The sequence below is a fragment of the Carassius auratus genome, unplaced genomic scaffold, assembly GCF_003368295.1.
Source record: "Carassius auratus strain Wakin unplaced genomic scaffold, ASM336829v1 scaf_tig00038470, whole genome shotgun sequence".
Taxonomy (NCBI): domain Eukaryota; kingdom Metazoa; phylum Chordata; class Actinopteri; order Cypriniformes; family Cyprinidae; genus Carassius; species Carassius auratus.
The window spans coordinates 53,509-69,988 of NW_020526441.1; the positions used below are offsets into that span (position 1 = coordinate 53,509).

The 16,480-nt window shown below is 37.2% G+C and overlaps 1 long non-coding RNA gene across 1 annotated transcript; it reads left to right on the forward strand.

Moving 5' to 3' along the window:
• Nucleotides 1-4,535: 4,535 nt before the first annotated feature.
• LOC113083501 (uncharacterized) lies at nt 4,536-5,438 on the forward strand. The gene is made up of 3 exons (XR_003283286.1): nt 4,536-4,685; nt 4,811-4,959; nt 5,345-5,438. It is a non-coding gene; the product is annotated as an uncharacterized LOC113083501 (long non-coding RNA).
• The last annotated feature ends 11,042 nt before the right edge of the window (nt 5,439-16,480 follow it).

Consider the following 16,480-nt stretch of genomic DNA (forward strand, 5'->3'; position numbering starts at 1 on the left):
CCCCTGCAAAATGTAACTATTTCTGCATTGCTGCTCAGAAAAGTAAAACAACAACAACAAAAAGCAACAACAACAACTTCAGACCATCTATAGCTGTACAGATTATGAATTTGATTCTCAAAACTCAAAATGCTAAGCAGTGGCACATTTACCAGACTGACTCTACGTGTGAGCATCTTTAATCGTATCTTGCACGTCTAACTCTTTGACATTGGCCTTGACTTTGGTTTTAGCTTCATTTGGCTCATTCCCAGCTCAGTCTTCAGTCCTGAGCTCATGAAAACTTCTTTCACACAGCTTCACGATGCAAATAGCGGCCATCCAAAACTCGTGATCGCTCGCACAAAAGATCCGAGCACAATAGGAAGACCAAATCACCTTTAATACCATCACTAATTAAAGCAGAAGTCATTAAAGCGCCTGCGTTTGGATTATTTTCTTATCAGAGTCCATTAGAAAGATAGTATTCCTGACTGGTAATTGAGCCGGTGCTGACGCCAACATCAGGGCCTTTGGGCTGAGAGCAGAAGTGGCCCGTCTGTGGCTCTACCACTTCACACAGGCTTCAGTCGCTTCATCCTTAACTATCACGGCACCTCTGAGAATCACGTCTGAATCAAACGTGTGGATCAGACGGGGAGGATGTTTTAATTAAAGATGTTTGTTCACGATAGAATGTCATCACTTAATGAAGGGAGGATTTGAGCTCCCACAAATGAGTATGTGAGGTTTAAAAGTTAATGACTTGTGCTGATGAAATTCATGGGGGGCATTCAGAACATTTCCGAGATTTTTCTCACGGAACGAGACTGCATTAAGTCAGAACTTTAAAACGGTTAGATAACCCCAAAAAGTTGGAGTAAATGTTCTTGTCTACAACACCCCCTATTATAATACTTTCCATGTACACTATGTGAAAGTGCATTTTTAGAATCTCTCTGGTTCATCTGCCGATACATTTTTAAAGCTAGGTCTCTTTTTAGATGACTTGAATTGCAGTAGATGTTTCAGAATTTCAGATGGAGATAAATAGTAAGTACCACAGCATAAAAATAATGAATGCCTCTTTGAAAACAGCCTCAAACCAGCTGTAAAAATGTGGTTTAACATTTAAGTTATAATTCAATTTGAGTTCTTTAAAAACTATATAAAGATTTATACGTTTTATAATATTTCTTTCTTGATGTATTTGACCTCTGATCATTTTTATTTATAAAATAATATGTATATATAAATGCGTGGATTATTTATAAATATTTGTAAATATAATTGATATATTTTACTTACTAAACAGTAATTATATTTGATAACGATATATACATATATGTATAGGCTATACATATAATGCATTTTAATACTTATTATTTTCATTTCTAAAATTAAATGCATTATTTTTAAATATAAAATTAAGTTTTAGTTTATATTTTTTCAATTTATATATATATATATATATATATATATATATATATATATATATATATATATATATATATATATGACCCCATACATTTCAATAATTTTAGCACCTTTTCTCATTATTCTTTTAATTGAATGCAATCCAGGCCAGAGAATGAAATACATGAGTGACACCCCCCTCCCTCCCTCTCTCTCTCTTCCGCTGTGTCCTGTCGTCATGAGGGTGTCAGCAGAGGCTGCTGTGTCCCAGCTCATCATCCAGCAGCACTCCATCAGATAACGGGAAACTCGACGCCATATCGGGAGATTTTATTCCATTTCTGAGAGCGCCTCGCAGTCTGCAAAGAATGCTGCAGATCCCGTGGGGTTCGAGAACACGCTCTGAACGCTCCATCTCACACACACTGGCCGTGACCCCCGCGGACATACGTTCCCTGCGCGCGTTGATGCAGGTTCATGACGTCACAGGCAGGTGAAAGCTCTCAGAGCTTGTCATGTCAACAACCGCGTGTTCCCCAGGGACACGTCACATTCACAGAGGTCATGCTACTTTATTTTGATAGTCCGCCTTAGAATATATTGATTAATATGTTAATAAGGCTGTAATAATAATTTTACATTATATTGAGATACAAGAAGTTTAAATTTTGAATCAGGTATAGTAATGCCGTATCAAATATGGTAAGGGCACACATTTGGAATTTAAAGATATTATTTAGAAATAGTATATGCAATATTTAAAACTTTGTAGATCATAATATCATACCAGAATCATATAGGCCTATGTGTCTAACATAATTATTTAAAGCCATTTTTATTTTCCGTTTTTATTTTTAATGCAACATGTAATGTGATTTTAATTATTTAATTTATATTATTTGAGTCTTTTTTTTTCATTTTAATAGTTTTTGTTTATGTCTATTTAACTTTTATTCATTAAAATTTTGGTTTTGTTATTTTTGTACATCAAAATTAAAATAAGAAATGTTTTTATATTTTATTTCAGTTAAAATGTATTTAATTTAAATTCTTTATTATTATTATTATTTTTAATGGTTTTACTTTTAGTTTTGGTTAACTATAATAACCCTTATCTATTGGTACACTTATGCATGTTATTTATTTAGAAGCATTTATTTTTGTTTAGGGTGATTTGAACAGTCCCAAACAAGTATTAAACTTGGGCCAGTATGTGTAAACAATTAGAATTCCCAATAAATCACATAGCAACACAGTAAAACAGCTTAGCAACTGCATAGTGATGCTCTAGCAATCACTTACTATCTTAGTAAGAGTTTGTAAACATAAAAACATAGTTATACATACAGATATTTAAGATTTCAACTCAATTTATTTGTAGCACAGAGCCTGAAAATCACACGGATTTGAGGCAGCCCTTCATCAGAAGATTGTGTATCGGCAGTTTGGATTTTAAAATGTGAGCTAGACAGCTCTGCATTTCCATAAATGATCTCATCTGAGCGAAGCGCCGGTGATGTTTTGATTGATTGGCACTGGCTGACGCGTGGTGTATTGACTTCATCATTCCTCTTCTATCTGCAGGTGGTCTTGAGTAATGTCACAGGTCAGGGTCACATGACCATGTTGACAGCGGCCAACGCAAGACCGAGAGCAAGGCCGAGCAGCAATCAGTGACCGTGAAACTGATCAGGCTACAAAACCAAACAGAGCATCACACTCAGAAGAACCGAGAGAACATCTATCTATCTATCTATCTATCTATCTATCTATCTATCTATCTATCTATCTATCTATCTATCTATCTATCTATCTATCTATCTATCTGTCTGTCTGTCTGTCTGTCTGTCTGTCTCTCTCTAACTGTATATTTCTGTCAGCCTTTATCTTTTTCTATCTATCTATCTATCTATCTATCTATCTATCTATCTATCTATCTATCTATCTGTCTGTCTGTCTGTCTGTCTGTCTGTCTGTCTGTCTGTCTGTATCTGTCTGTCTGTCTCTGTCTGTCTGTCTGTTTATCTATCTATCTATCTATCTGTCTGTCTCTCTCTCTCTAACTGTATATTTCTGTCAGCCTGTCTATCTATCTATCTATCTATCTATCTATCTATCTATCTATCTATCTATCTATCTATCTATCTATCTATCTATCTATCTATCTATCTATCTATCTGTCTGTCTGTCTGTCTATCTATCTATCTATCTGTCTGTCTGTCTCTCTCTCTAACTGTATATTTCTGTCAGCCTTTCTTTCTATCTATCTATCTATCTATCTATCTATCTATCTATCTATCTATCTATCTATCTATCTATCTATCTATCTATCTATCTATCTATCTATCTATCTATCTATCTATCTATCTGTCTGTCTATCTATCTGTCTGTCTGTCTGTCTGTCTGTCTGTCTGTCTCTCTCTAACTGTATATTTCTGTCAGCCTTTCTCTCTTTCTCTCTTTCTCTCTCTCTCTCTCTATCTATCTATCTATCTATCTATCTATCTGTCTGTCTGTCTGTCTGTCTGTCTGTCTGTCTGTCTGTCTCTAACTGTATATTTCTTTCAGCCTTTATCGTTTTTTATCTATCTATCTATTTATCTATCTATCAATCTATCTATCTATCTATCTATCTATCTATCTATCTATCTATCTATCTATCTATCTATCTGTCTGTCTGTCTGTCTGTCTGTCTGTCTGTCTGTCTATCTATCTATCTGTCTGTCTGTCTCTATCTGTCTGTCTGTCTGTCTATCTATCTATCTATCTATCTGTCTGTCTCTCCCTCTCTAACTGTATATTTCTGTCAGCCTGTCTATCTATCTATCTATCTATCTATCTATCTATCTATCTATCTATCTATCTATCTATCTATCTATCTATCTATCTATCTATCTATCTGTTCATCTGTCTTTTAGTCTTTCTTTGCATCCATCTGTTGGTCGTCTGTATGCCTCTCCCTCTATCTCTTTGTCTGTCTGTCTATACATCTGTCTTACTCTGCTTCAGTCTTTTTATTAATGTGTCTGTCTGTTTGGATTTTGGGTTAATTTGTTGTCTTAGACTTTGCTTTGCTTTGTTTGTCCTAATTTAATTAGTTAATTAAAGTTAAGTGTGTTTGTGTGTGTGTGTGTGTGTGTGTGTGTGTGTGTGTGCGTGTGTGTGTGTGATATCAATGTCTTCATGCATCCTGACGCTGGTGAAAATGATCCTCATGCCGATTCACAACCTTTAATTGCAATGAAACCACAACAGAAGCAATCGATGAGAGCCGGCTAACTATATCAGATGTGTGTGTTTGCACACCTTGAGCTTTTTCATCATCACAGTCTCCTGTTAAACACCTCCAAACTGTCTTTCTCATTCTGTGACTTTTCTCTTCGAAATGGGTGAGAATGAGAGCTTTCTCTTTCAGGCTTTTCCTCTGGGACGTGACAGATGAGCCAGAGGAGGCCGGAGTGGCTGATTGATCGTGGGAAGTCTTGTGCATTCATCTCTGTCGCTGCCGTTCGGCCGATGGCCGCCTCTAAACCGCACTCTCTCTCTCCAGTGCTGGGCTAAGAGGTAATTAAAAGCGTCCCTCCGTGCGGATCTATCAGTGTCAGAATGTGTCAGCGGCCGTGGAGGACTGCAGCCTGATTTGTTGTCACACCCTCAACAGCAGCGGCGATATTTTACATCATCATTTATTCAGGCACTGCTGATGTGACGACCTGCTTCGTGCTGATGTTTCCTGTGTCAGGACAGTTTTGCTGCTCATATTATAGCTCACTGAAGTTTTCAGTTTTGTTTAATTCAAGTATCAACTTTAAAAAAATAAAATATGTCAGTTGTTGCCATACAGTAAAAGTATAGAATGATAAAATGAATCCAAAGAGCAACAGAGGTGATTTGATCTTGAATGAGAAATGTGTAAGTTCATACTGAGATATTTGCCTCTTCTTTACAGGTCTTCTGGCAAATCTAAACACTGTTTGAAACATCACTGAGATCTCTTCTGAACCTAGGGGCTTTTCAGCAGAAAAACATCTGAGAAGAAAATTTGCCCCATTTGCTCTTACTTTTATCTCTTACATTTATCTCTTGAGATGGCAAAGAGTTTTGTGGCTGTGATTTAACTATATGTTAAATACTAAACTCAAAGAAATGGTGGGTTTTTTTCAACCCATGTCCTGGGTTGAACCTGCTGGGTAAGGACGCTGACAAAGCAAAAGACGTTCACTGATCAGAGCGAGAGCGTCGCGAAATGTCACAAAAGAAGTGTGTTTTTGGTTGCCAGGGCAAGACAACTCTGCACAGATTACCAAAAGAAAAAAAAAAAACAGCATTAAGGGACCAGTGGATGGAGTTTATTCTTACAGAGCATCAACGGAGTTGTGCAAGTGTTTTTGTTTGTTCCCCTGCATTTCCAAGATGCTTGTTTTACAAACAAGGCCCAGTTTGACGCTGGATTTGCACATCGTTTATTTTTTAAGGATAATGCAGTCCCAACGAAAAAGGGTCACGATCGTGTGTTGGAACCGCAGGCGGTGAGTAAAACTGCTTCAAATATCTCTGTGTTGTTAACTTAGCTATCAGCGTGTAAGCACATCAAGTAAACCTTGTACACCTTTAAAGAAAAAAAAAGACGACATAAAGTGGAACTTAGTCATTTTCCAAAACCGCTAAGCAAATATATACAGTTTCATTACATACCACATAGAGACGTCCTGCTGTAGTCGTTGCTGCTGCTGCTCTTGTTCAGTTTCAGCCTCTGGATCTGATTCTGGATCATAATTAAACGGCTGAATCTGACTGTTAGCCATGGTTTGTTTTGGATGATGGTTTTTTCCTCATGGTAATGTCACAACTTCCAAACTCTCTCAACGCAAAAGCTTACGCGCTCCGCCCACACGTCAATATGGCAAAATATAATATGGCAAACAAGTTGCTATAAAGAATGTATAATTAGCCTGTATAACCATTGGTGTTTCATTAAAAAGAAGACCATGTTCTTGTTCTTTATGAAAAGTGGTTTTATTTATTTTTAACATTTAACATTTTTATTAATTTATTCATTTTTTGTTCAGTTTTTGTGAAGAAAGTGGGTTTGACTTATAACAGGCCTATGTCCTGCTCCAACTTCCTGTTTCAAAGGGAAGTACTGTATGTCAACACTGAGAAGAAATGCTCTTCATTTGATGTAATAATTTGCATATTTTTTTCTTTCTGACTGGTAGGTCTTATCCTCTTGCTCTTCTTCAGCCCCAAACCTGTCAAACGTAAATTAATGGCATACTGACAATGAGGTAGAAATTAGGTAATTATTCAGTGCTGGTTGACACTCGTGACATGTCAAATTGAATAAGTTGTCAAACTGGCAGATAGGCATAATAAATCATTTTAAACTCGAATTATTTCCCCTTGTTTACAATTTAAACCACACAGAAAGTGTTTTCACATCGAGTTAATCGCTGTTTAGCTATTTGCATATATTCTGTCGTGTTCAGAGATGTTTTTTTCACATTATTAGCATCCTATTTATTGTCGTTATACATATCATTAAATGAAAGACAGCAGAACAGCAGCATTTTTAATCATTAAAAAACACAAACACATCCCCTAATTGCTGTTTTTATGTCAGCAGATCGTATAAAATGTCCCATTTTCGTTTCTGCTCCGTGTACAGCTAAATAATTTAGCACTGAATGAGGAGCGTCCCTATCTTATGAGGCGTGAATATTAATGCCCACGCATGCTGTGCTAATTAAGAAAACCAATTAATACAGGCAGCTTAAATCCTGTAATAGAGGACGTTTCTCACCCGTCCGGTCCGAGATGAGAAAGGCTTGTGTATTCCTCGCCATAATCTTGACATTTAGGGAACCTTTGTTCTCTGAATCCGCTGTGAATTATGTCAATCAAATTGAAACAGTGGCATTTTGGGCGGGAGCACCTCGACCGTGTGGTCTACAGGAATCAACATTCTCCCGCGCATTTGACTGTAGGTGGAGTAAGTTAACCCGGCGCGTTCACGTTCGCGCTCACAGCTGGGGACTGGCGCTGAGCTAAACCCGTGGATGAATTTAGAGCCTGTTATTATTCCGAGTATTGAACACTTCTAGTAAAGGTGAACTTGGACTGAATGAGGCCTGTGCCGCATATTGATCCCGTTTGAAGCTTGGATAAGAGAGGTAAAGTAGCTCGAATCAGAGAAGAAAACCCTTCACTGACTGTTGTGTACTATTTCACAGACATTTTAAGAAAGATCACATTGTGAATAAACAGTGGATATATTTGATAACTCTGAATATTTCATTAACTATTTAATACTTACAAGGCAAAACATGAGTATACATCTTAGGTTGTGAAATTTTCCGATTTTCTTTGACAACTATAGCCTAAATTGTTTTAAATAAAATGAAGCAACTGTGTTTTGTTTGACATATTGTACCTTTTAAGTGGTGTCTTTAGTTTCTTCTCATAGTCTACTCCACTTTGCTGAAGTTGCTCATTTTAAACAATGTCACCCTCAATTGGCACAAAAAAAAAAAAAAGCAATTATGCTTCTCAGCACCGGCGGCGCCAGGGGGGGTCTTGGGGGGTCTCAAGACCCTGCCAAAAAATGCCTTGACCCCCCATTTGACCCCCCAGCCTCTTCCTGATTAAAAAATATATATATTCGGGATAAAGATCCAAAAATGTTTCTCTTCAAACTACGCAGAACAATAATAAATAATAATTATTTCGACATTTATTCATACACTGAACCGAGAACCGTTTCTGTCGGGATTCGAGAACCGATGAGCTGATGATAACTGCGCATGCGTGATTCAGCGCGAAGCAGACTGACACAGAGCGCATCTGAACCGAACTGATTCTTTTGGTGATTGATTCTGAACTGATTCTGTGCTAATGTTATAAGCGCGGGTAAACCAAAGGCTTGAATGAAGGGCAATCATCGCCAATGACGGCATAACATCGAGCGCAAAAGAACCGGTGAACCGTTTTTTTTTTTCAGCTGGTTTATTTGATCGAATTGTCCGAAAGAACCGGTTCACTTGAGCACCTGCTCCTTTGCCCCTTAAGTGCCCTTTTGTCAAAGCAAAATTTCCTCAATTTTTTTTTTGTAATAACATAAACTTTTGTGAATGCCTGCCCACGCGCAAACATAATATTAGTACAATTTATTAATAATAATTTAGCCGTAAATAAAATGACCAACATGATGACAGTTCACCTGACTACGACCTCATCCAACCGGGAAGATTCCTCATGCTGCACGCGCATTTTTTAATTTCTAGAGGATATTTTCAACATCGTGGCAGCTGCTAAGTGGTGTTTCATTCTCAGCGAAGTGATTTTGGTGTTTATTTACTTATTATTATTTTACAAGAACGATGTGATGTGAGAACATGCAGATACGTTGTTTATATTGCTGTGTGTAGCCTGTAGTGTAGAAGTAACACTAGCGTGCTGTTTGAGGAAGAAATGTTTCACAGGCATCGAAGGGTCTGGTCTTTATGTTATTTGACTAAACTATTATTATATTACAGTACTTATTTATTTTTAACACGTAAAAATAATTATCACAACACTGGTAAGGCTTATTCAGATTTTCTCATTCTCTGAATTATCATTATAAAAATTAAAACAATTCAGATTTTAAATGTGATGCAAATATTTTTTCTACAATAGCAACAGTGTTTACAACAGCAAGACCACTTCAGCCTGTAAACTCAATAATATCTATCTGGAAATAAATGTAAAAATATCAATGTCAATAAAAATGCATGATATACCTGACATGAAAGTGCAGTGTGAAGGATATGAATAACAAATGTAGCCTGTCATTTGTTTACATTGCAAAGGTGTTTTTGTTGTTTAGTAGCAGAAATATGCAGTTATTAGCCATGTCCACTGTATTTTTTGTTGGTTTTCATGAGACCCCCCTTGAAAAGACCAGGACCCCCCATTGCCCCCCCAATCAAAATTGTCTGGAGCCGCCACTGCTTCTCAGAGTTACACAACCACCAATCTTTAGAAAATAATGCATTCGGTTAACAAATGAATCCTACCTTTTAAATGTCTTGCACACAAACATCATGCCAAAGTGCTAATTTAGCATCCAGGCATCTTGTTTTATTAGAACATAAAATTATATTTGTTGAATTATATATTTTAGGAATGACTCCCTTGAAGAGCAAATTGAAATGGAGCTGCACCTGAAAGGAGAAATGATAGCTCAGTTCAAGAGGACCGAACTTGTTGTGCACTGAATTTTATTAAAATACCTTTTATAATTAGTCTCTCCACACTTCAAACTCAAGACAAGCATGAAGTAATAATGAAAAAGAAAAGGTGAGTGGACTTCTGACTGTTAGGTTGTGTACATATTTAATGAAAAACTAATATGAAGTTTTTTCGAAGTGATGTTGGAAATGGCATAGGGTAAAGCCCTAGATTACTCTGATCAGACTCACATGGCAGGATGATTTGAATTGCTGCCCAATTAACTTTAATTAAAAACCAGCAATAGTTGAATGATCGGGTATGTTTCAGCATTAAACAAAAAGTGATTTAAGAACAAACCCACAAAGTTCCATGACCTAAAGATGAACATTCCTCTGTCATGACTCCCATTTATCTGGCATGAACAGAGCATGCAGTTGTCAAAAAGCTGAACATGGAAAATGTCTTGGCGAATAATTCTGGACATCCGATACATGTTCAACCTCCAAGAGTGGACTGTTCTGCATTAAAATAAAAGTTCAATTCATTGCCAGTAACATTTAAGGTTTGTATTTTTGTTTTTCATTAGATCATATATGTTCTGATACATAAAATCAATTCTAAAAACTACATTTCAAGAATTAATCACCAATCTAGCTATTAATCAAGTCGAGATGTTTACTTTAGAAATTATGGACTGATTGGTCTATGTTTGGACTGAATGCGTTTTATTAAGTTTTCAGCCAGTTTTGTTCACTTACAGAGACAAACTAGTTTTAATGTGATTTTTAATTTTTTTCTGTGAAAGTTTCTTTTTACAAGTATGAAATATTAAAAATTTACAGACTCACACACAATGTTATTTGCTGGAAACATCAGTTTTGGGCAGATGTAGTCAGACATCAGGGTAATCTTTGCCAGAGTCTTTAACCCTGCTCCTGGGGACCCACTGACTTGCAGAGTTTATTTTCAACCTGCTTCAGCACATCTGCCTACTTTCAAGCAATCCTGAGGAGCCTGATTAGCTTCGGGTGTGTTTGATTAGAGTTGTAGCTAAACTCAAGGACATTCAGGGTCCCCAGGAACAGGGTTGAAGACCTCGGATCGATGTATAAAGAAAACTTTCTCAAATACTGTCAAGTCAAATCACCTTTATTTGTATAGTACTTTACAGTATTTAATGGAGATTGTTTTCAAAGATTGTTTCCAGTACAGTAATGTTACTAAATCGAACTGATGCAAAATACAGGAGGCAAATCCAAAATTCAAGACAATAGTGCCATTATTAATTTCAGTTAAGCAATAAGCAGCTCTATTGAAGACAGTAGCTTCGTTATTCCTTTCGCACAGATCCCAAGATTGTATGAATAGTATAGTAGTATGCTGAACAAAGCTGTAGCGTGAAACGGGTCATATGATGCGATTTCAAGTTTCTTTTCTCTTTGGAGTGTTACAAGCTGTTCGTGAATCGATAAGATCCCTAAAGTTGCAAGTACTAAAGTCTCAAACCCAAAAAGATATTTTTTATAAAAGTTAAGACTTGTCCACACCCTCCAAAAATGCCTTGTTTAAACACGCCCCGACATGTCTACATCACGATGTTTAAAGACATTTTAAGAAAGATCACATCGTGAATAAACAGTGGCTCAGTGTTGGGCAGTAGCGTCGCTACAAGTAGCGAAGCTAGTTTAACTACATTTCTCAGTAGCTTGGTCGTAGCTTTGCTGCTTTCTGAATCAAATAGCTTTTCAGTAGCGAAGCTCTTTTTTTTACTTCCACACAAGCTACATTTTCGCAAGCATTTCTGAAGCTCAAACTCAAATTGGGAAATACAACTGCTAAGATCGCTGATCCTGGATCAGTAGTGACGCGACGGCGCTACTTCATCTCGTGCTTACGGTGGATAGCAACCAACCATCTTTATGATGCATTACCGCCACCTTCTGCTCCGGATGGTAACACTCCTTGGCCAGGCACGCAAAAAATTATTTTAAGAAATGATGACATAGGATGAGGTCGGAGAACAGTTAATCCCGGGGAGTGAGTCGCCGTGGCCGTACCTCGACAAGTACATGACACTGACCGAGATAACAGAGAGAAAATATGTTTTCAGATTGTAAAAATGATCAGGGTCCCCCTTACGAAAAGAAAATATATTTACCAATATATTTCTTAAAATATATTGTGATATATTGTAATATATTAATTTCCTTTTTATTTCTAATATTTTTGAATACATTTAATAATATATTGATGACACATATATTATATAATATATTGCAAAATATACAAATGATTGCCGCTTTCAATAATATATTGCAATATATTGGAAAAAATAAATATATATAAGAATATATGCCTAATATGCCGACATGTCTACATCACGATGTGGAAAGATTTGATTAACACTGCCCAAATGTTCACTCAAAGAAAGAAAGCATAACTTTGATTCTTTGTGAAAAGGACACACACACAAAAAAAAAAAATCAATGGATAAGTTGTATTTAAAACACTGTTCCAGAACAGTTCAAACCATATATTTAGATGTGTGCAATGCATTCTATGGAGGACTGTTTCCTGATCCTGGGAGAGAAGACTACAGTGCCAGTGCTTCTGATTCACAGTCTGTAAGTACGTTTACACATTTAAAGGATTTGTCACTGATGATTCAAACGCAAATTTCGAGCAGTGCAGCGGATCTCAATTCCAGTCCTCACGCCCCCTGCTCTGCACATTTTGTATGTTTCTCTTATGGCTTCAGACGTGTGTTCTATTTGAAAAGAAGTACCCTGCGAAGTGGACATCGCAGGATATTCTTCCTTGATTCCAGTTTGAAGTGAACATATATGTCACAAGTGCAGGCATGACTTTATGCGGCACAATGCAACACAACGTGTAAAAAAACATTACAAGTCATTATAATCAGTAATTATGTCCCTACTGGATGCAACCGATGGTTCTTTTGTAATGGGATTTATTGTTTTGTGTTGTCTCACCGGTGTTCTGACAAAACACTGGATGGCTGGCCAATCAGAGCACACCTCGCTTTTCAGAATACGTTGTGTTGCATTGTGCTTTGTAAAAAACAATGTGTTTCTGAAAGACGGGGCAAAGAGGAGCAATAATTTACAGAATGTTGAACATTAAAATGCACAAACGCATTTCATTACACCAAAAAGACAAAATAATGTTCTTTTTAGCAACATCATATGGCCCCTTTAAAGAATTTGATAGCGTTGATCCAGAACATCTCCGGTTTTAACCTTTTCCCCCAAAATAAAAGATATCCAACGACTTCCACTTTCCTGGAGACATGTATGTCCTTGGACGTTCCTGCATGTGCCTCGTTTTTGCTCCGTGTCACGCTGAACCCTGCAGGACCTCATTATAGCTAATCGTCCATCTGTCCATCCTTCAAGGGCCGGCCAACATTCCCTCAACTACGGCTGATCGGAATGCCAAGAAGACAGTTTTTTGGAAATGCTCGCTGGCTTGTGGTTTGTCAGAGCATGAGGTTACAACACAGCGAGGTCAACAGCCTTTTTGCTTCTTGGACTCCTGAAATCGCCACATGGGGGTCGAGCAGACGCGAGTTTATTCGTCTCAGATCCCATTCCCTGAGATTTGGCAAGCTGTGAAAAGGCCACATCTGCTTGAATTCTCAGCATGGTGTGAAGCAATCGTGTATGCTTTTGTTTTTTAGGTCTGGTTCCAATGTAAATAAAATACTCGCTAATGGATGAGAAGTTGAGTTACTAGGTCAACATAAAGGAATGGTTTAACACAGAAATTTGATGAAATGTGCCAGGTGCCCCTGCAAAACTGTATTAAAAAATGTTTGATTCATAATTGTTTAGCAGATATAGGCTGAATCTCTTGGGGTCCATAATCACTGGTCATTCTGTATCTTGTGAAAGCAATGTTCAGACTTCACAAAAGTTGGTATGCATTGATATAGCACTTTATGAGGAAAAGTGCACAAACTTCCAATGCTTTGGTGGGAAACCATACTTTCTCAGTTATGAACCATTTCAAATGTAAATAATAAACGGATGCTTTAATATTAATGTTGTGCATTAGATCAACACCATTACGTCCGATGCGAATGTAAAGTGTTCTAATTTCCTTTTAAAAGTGACTTTTCTCTTTGGGAACTATAGCTCGTATTCTTATAAGCTGATTCATTAAACCCTACACTGTAAAAAAAAAAAAAGTAATTCATTAAATAAATAACTGCTAATAAATATTTGATTGATCAATTAACGAATCCTAAGTGCTAGGCCGCTGCTCCAACATCTACTTTACTGGAAGTTCGCTTCAACTTTAATCTGCTCTGCTAGTTTTTCCACTTTAGTTCAAGTGCTTGAGCTTATTTTGCGTACTGACACTTTTTCCCCTTGAAGATTATGCTCTATAACAACCCTGCGGCAAAAGATCACAATTTCTCAGTAACTATGCTTTTAATAATCCATTTCCTGCCCCCTGATGATTCAGTTGATTTCTGGAGTCTATCTTCCATGGCGCTCTTCTTTACTCATGTCGCTGCCGCTTCATTTCTCGGTGCAGATGTCCTGTAAAATCTCCCAGGACGCTGTTGATAAACTCTTTCCTTTTGCTAGCAGCATTATGTCACCTTCATTACTTGCCTATCTCCACTTTGGTGCACGAATCATTTAATTTGTCATGCGGAGCATCTGTAGACGTGCATTATGGAACAAGCAAAACACGACGGGAGCCGCATCAAATAGATGATTTGACGATTTGAGATGCCGCTTTGCCTCATAAACCAAAACCTGCTCAGAAAGAATGCATTGTTATGATACTGAATCATTTTTAGGCTTTGCTAGCTGTCTGATTTTCCATCACAGACTTTTCTTTGTGGTCACAACACATGTTCTGCGAATATGGAATGTGCCAGTGACCCGAGATAGAATTGAATGTCATAAAATCGAGCTTAATGCATACTTGCTTAAGTTTCCGGCCTTAGGCGCACATATGATATACAGTCCTATATGCCACAGTATTATTCAGTGACTCATGGGAACAACTCACTTCAGGAGTCTGGTTTCATTTTCCGCATCTTCATAATGGATCAATAAACATCCAGATCATATTCAAACCTCTTTTATAGACTCCAATGCGAAACCTGGACAAACCTGGCCAGAGCGTTAAGCTGTGAGGGGTTCCGCTTCAGTTTATGGAGTTCGCCCGAGTCCATTAACGGGCTGACACTTTAAGCGTGTCCCTGAAAGTTGATAATCAGCTGTGGGCCACATCATCAACGCTATCGATTCAGCCAGTGACAGCGACACCCAGCGTTAGCCAATACTGTCACAAACCTGCTTTAAGATGCACTCGGTGTAATTTCATGGGTGGGTTCCCTTTCACCCCTCGGCTGCCAGTTTCTCAAATAATACTGATCAGTCTTTCTGTACATACTCATTTATCACGCAAGCATCTTCTGGTCAGCATAACTGTCCATTCATATTTTATATATATATATGAATGGACAATATATAACAAACAACATAATGAACGTGATGGATGCAGTTATTTTATATATAATAACTGTGCATCATATATATATATATATATATATATATATATATATATATATGGTCCCTTCAATGAGCATTATTATTTCATTGCATTATCTACCAAAAAGGAAATATATAGAGTAATTTTATTTTAATTTTAATTTCTTAGAGTAAGAAATGCTAAAGAATAATATCAAAACAAAATAAAACAATCAATTACATAAAATATACAAAATCAGGCTAATTTTAATAACAGCAAATAAAAACTTTGTTTTAATGCAAATGATGAAGTGCAGAAATTATATAAAAGAAAAATCAAATGAGTATTTTGACATTAAAGAAAAAAATGTAAAAATGTATTTTATTAATAAATAAAACTTCTAAAATTCTTAATAAAAGTATGATGCATAACGATAAATGGCAGTAAAGTCAACATAAAGATATGCAATATTGTAATAATATCGCTCAGTCTCTCTCTCCCTCTCTTTTAAGAAGTGCTCGGGTCAGTGATGCTCAGACAGACAGTGGAGCACTCGGAGGCTTCGTCGCAGTGTGCAGCGTTCATTCCTGACGCGTCTGTCTACATCTGAACCCACCTCAGGACCGGACAAGCGGGACTATAGAACTTGCGACTTTATCTGAGATGGATGCGCGTGCCGTGCTGCATTAATGAAGAGGGGGACATTTTAGTGATGCCAACATCCAGAGAGCATCCGTGTTGTCGTTACAAGCGCGCGTGGTGAAGTTGGATTGCGGATCGCTCATTGTATCGAGCTTGATACAGAATCCGATGTGTTTGGATGTGAAGACATTCTCTTTACATCGAGCGATTCGTTTCTGTTGTCTCTGACACTGTATGGGGATGCGTGTCAATAAATCATCACTGATTGTTTCTATGCATATTTAGCTTATTAGACTGCAGGAGACGGGGATGAATTGATGATACTCGCGTTTGCAACTACGGACTAATTTTACTGAAGATCCTAAGAGGAATAAGAGATCAAATATCGTCAGAAACCATCTCGGTTTTTGGAATAGAGTTCTTCAAACTGTTCTTTTTTTCGCTAATTTGACTAGCCAAATTGTGCTTCGTGTGGACATATGTAACTTAACAGGTTTTATTCAAGTCAGTGTTTGGTTGAATAATTCTGAATAGGTCATATTAAGGGTTAGAAAAATTCTAAAACTTGCTAATACGCTGGAGAAGCGTCAAGAAGATGTTTCATGAATTGTTGTAACTGCTTTCTGGTGTCTACGTCGTGTCATTAGGTCCATGCACCTCCTCATCAAAATCAGCTGACCATCTAAGGGCGTGAAGTTCTTTCAGCCTTCTAAAT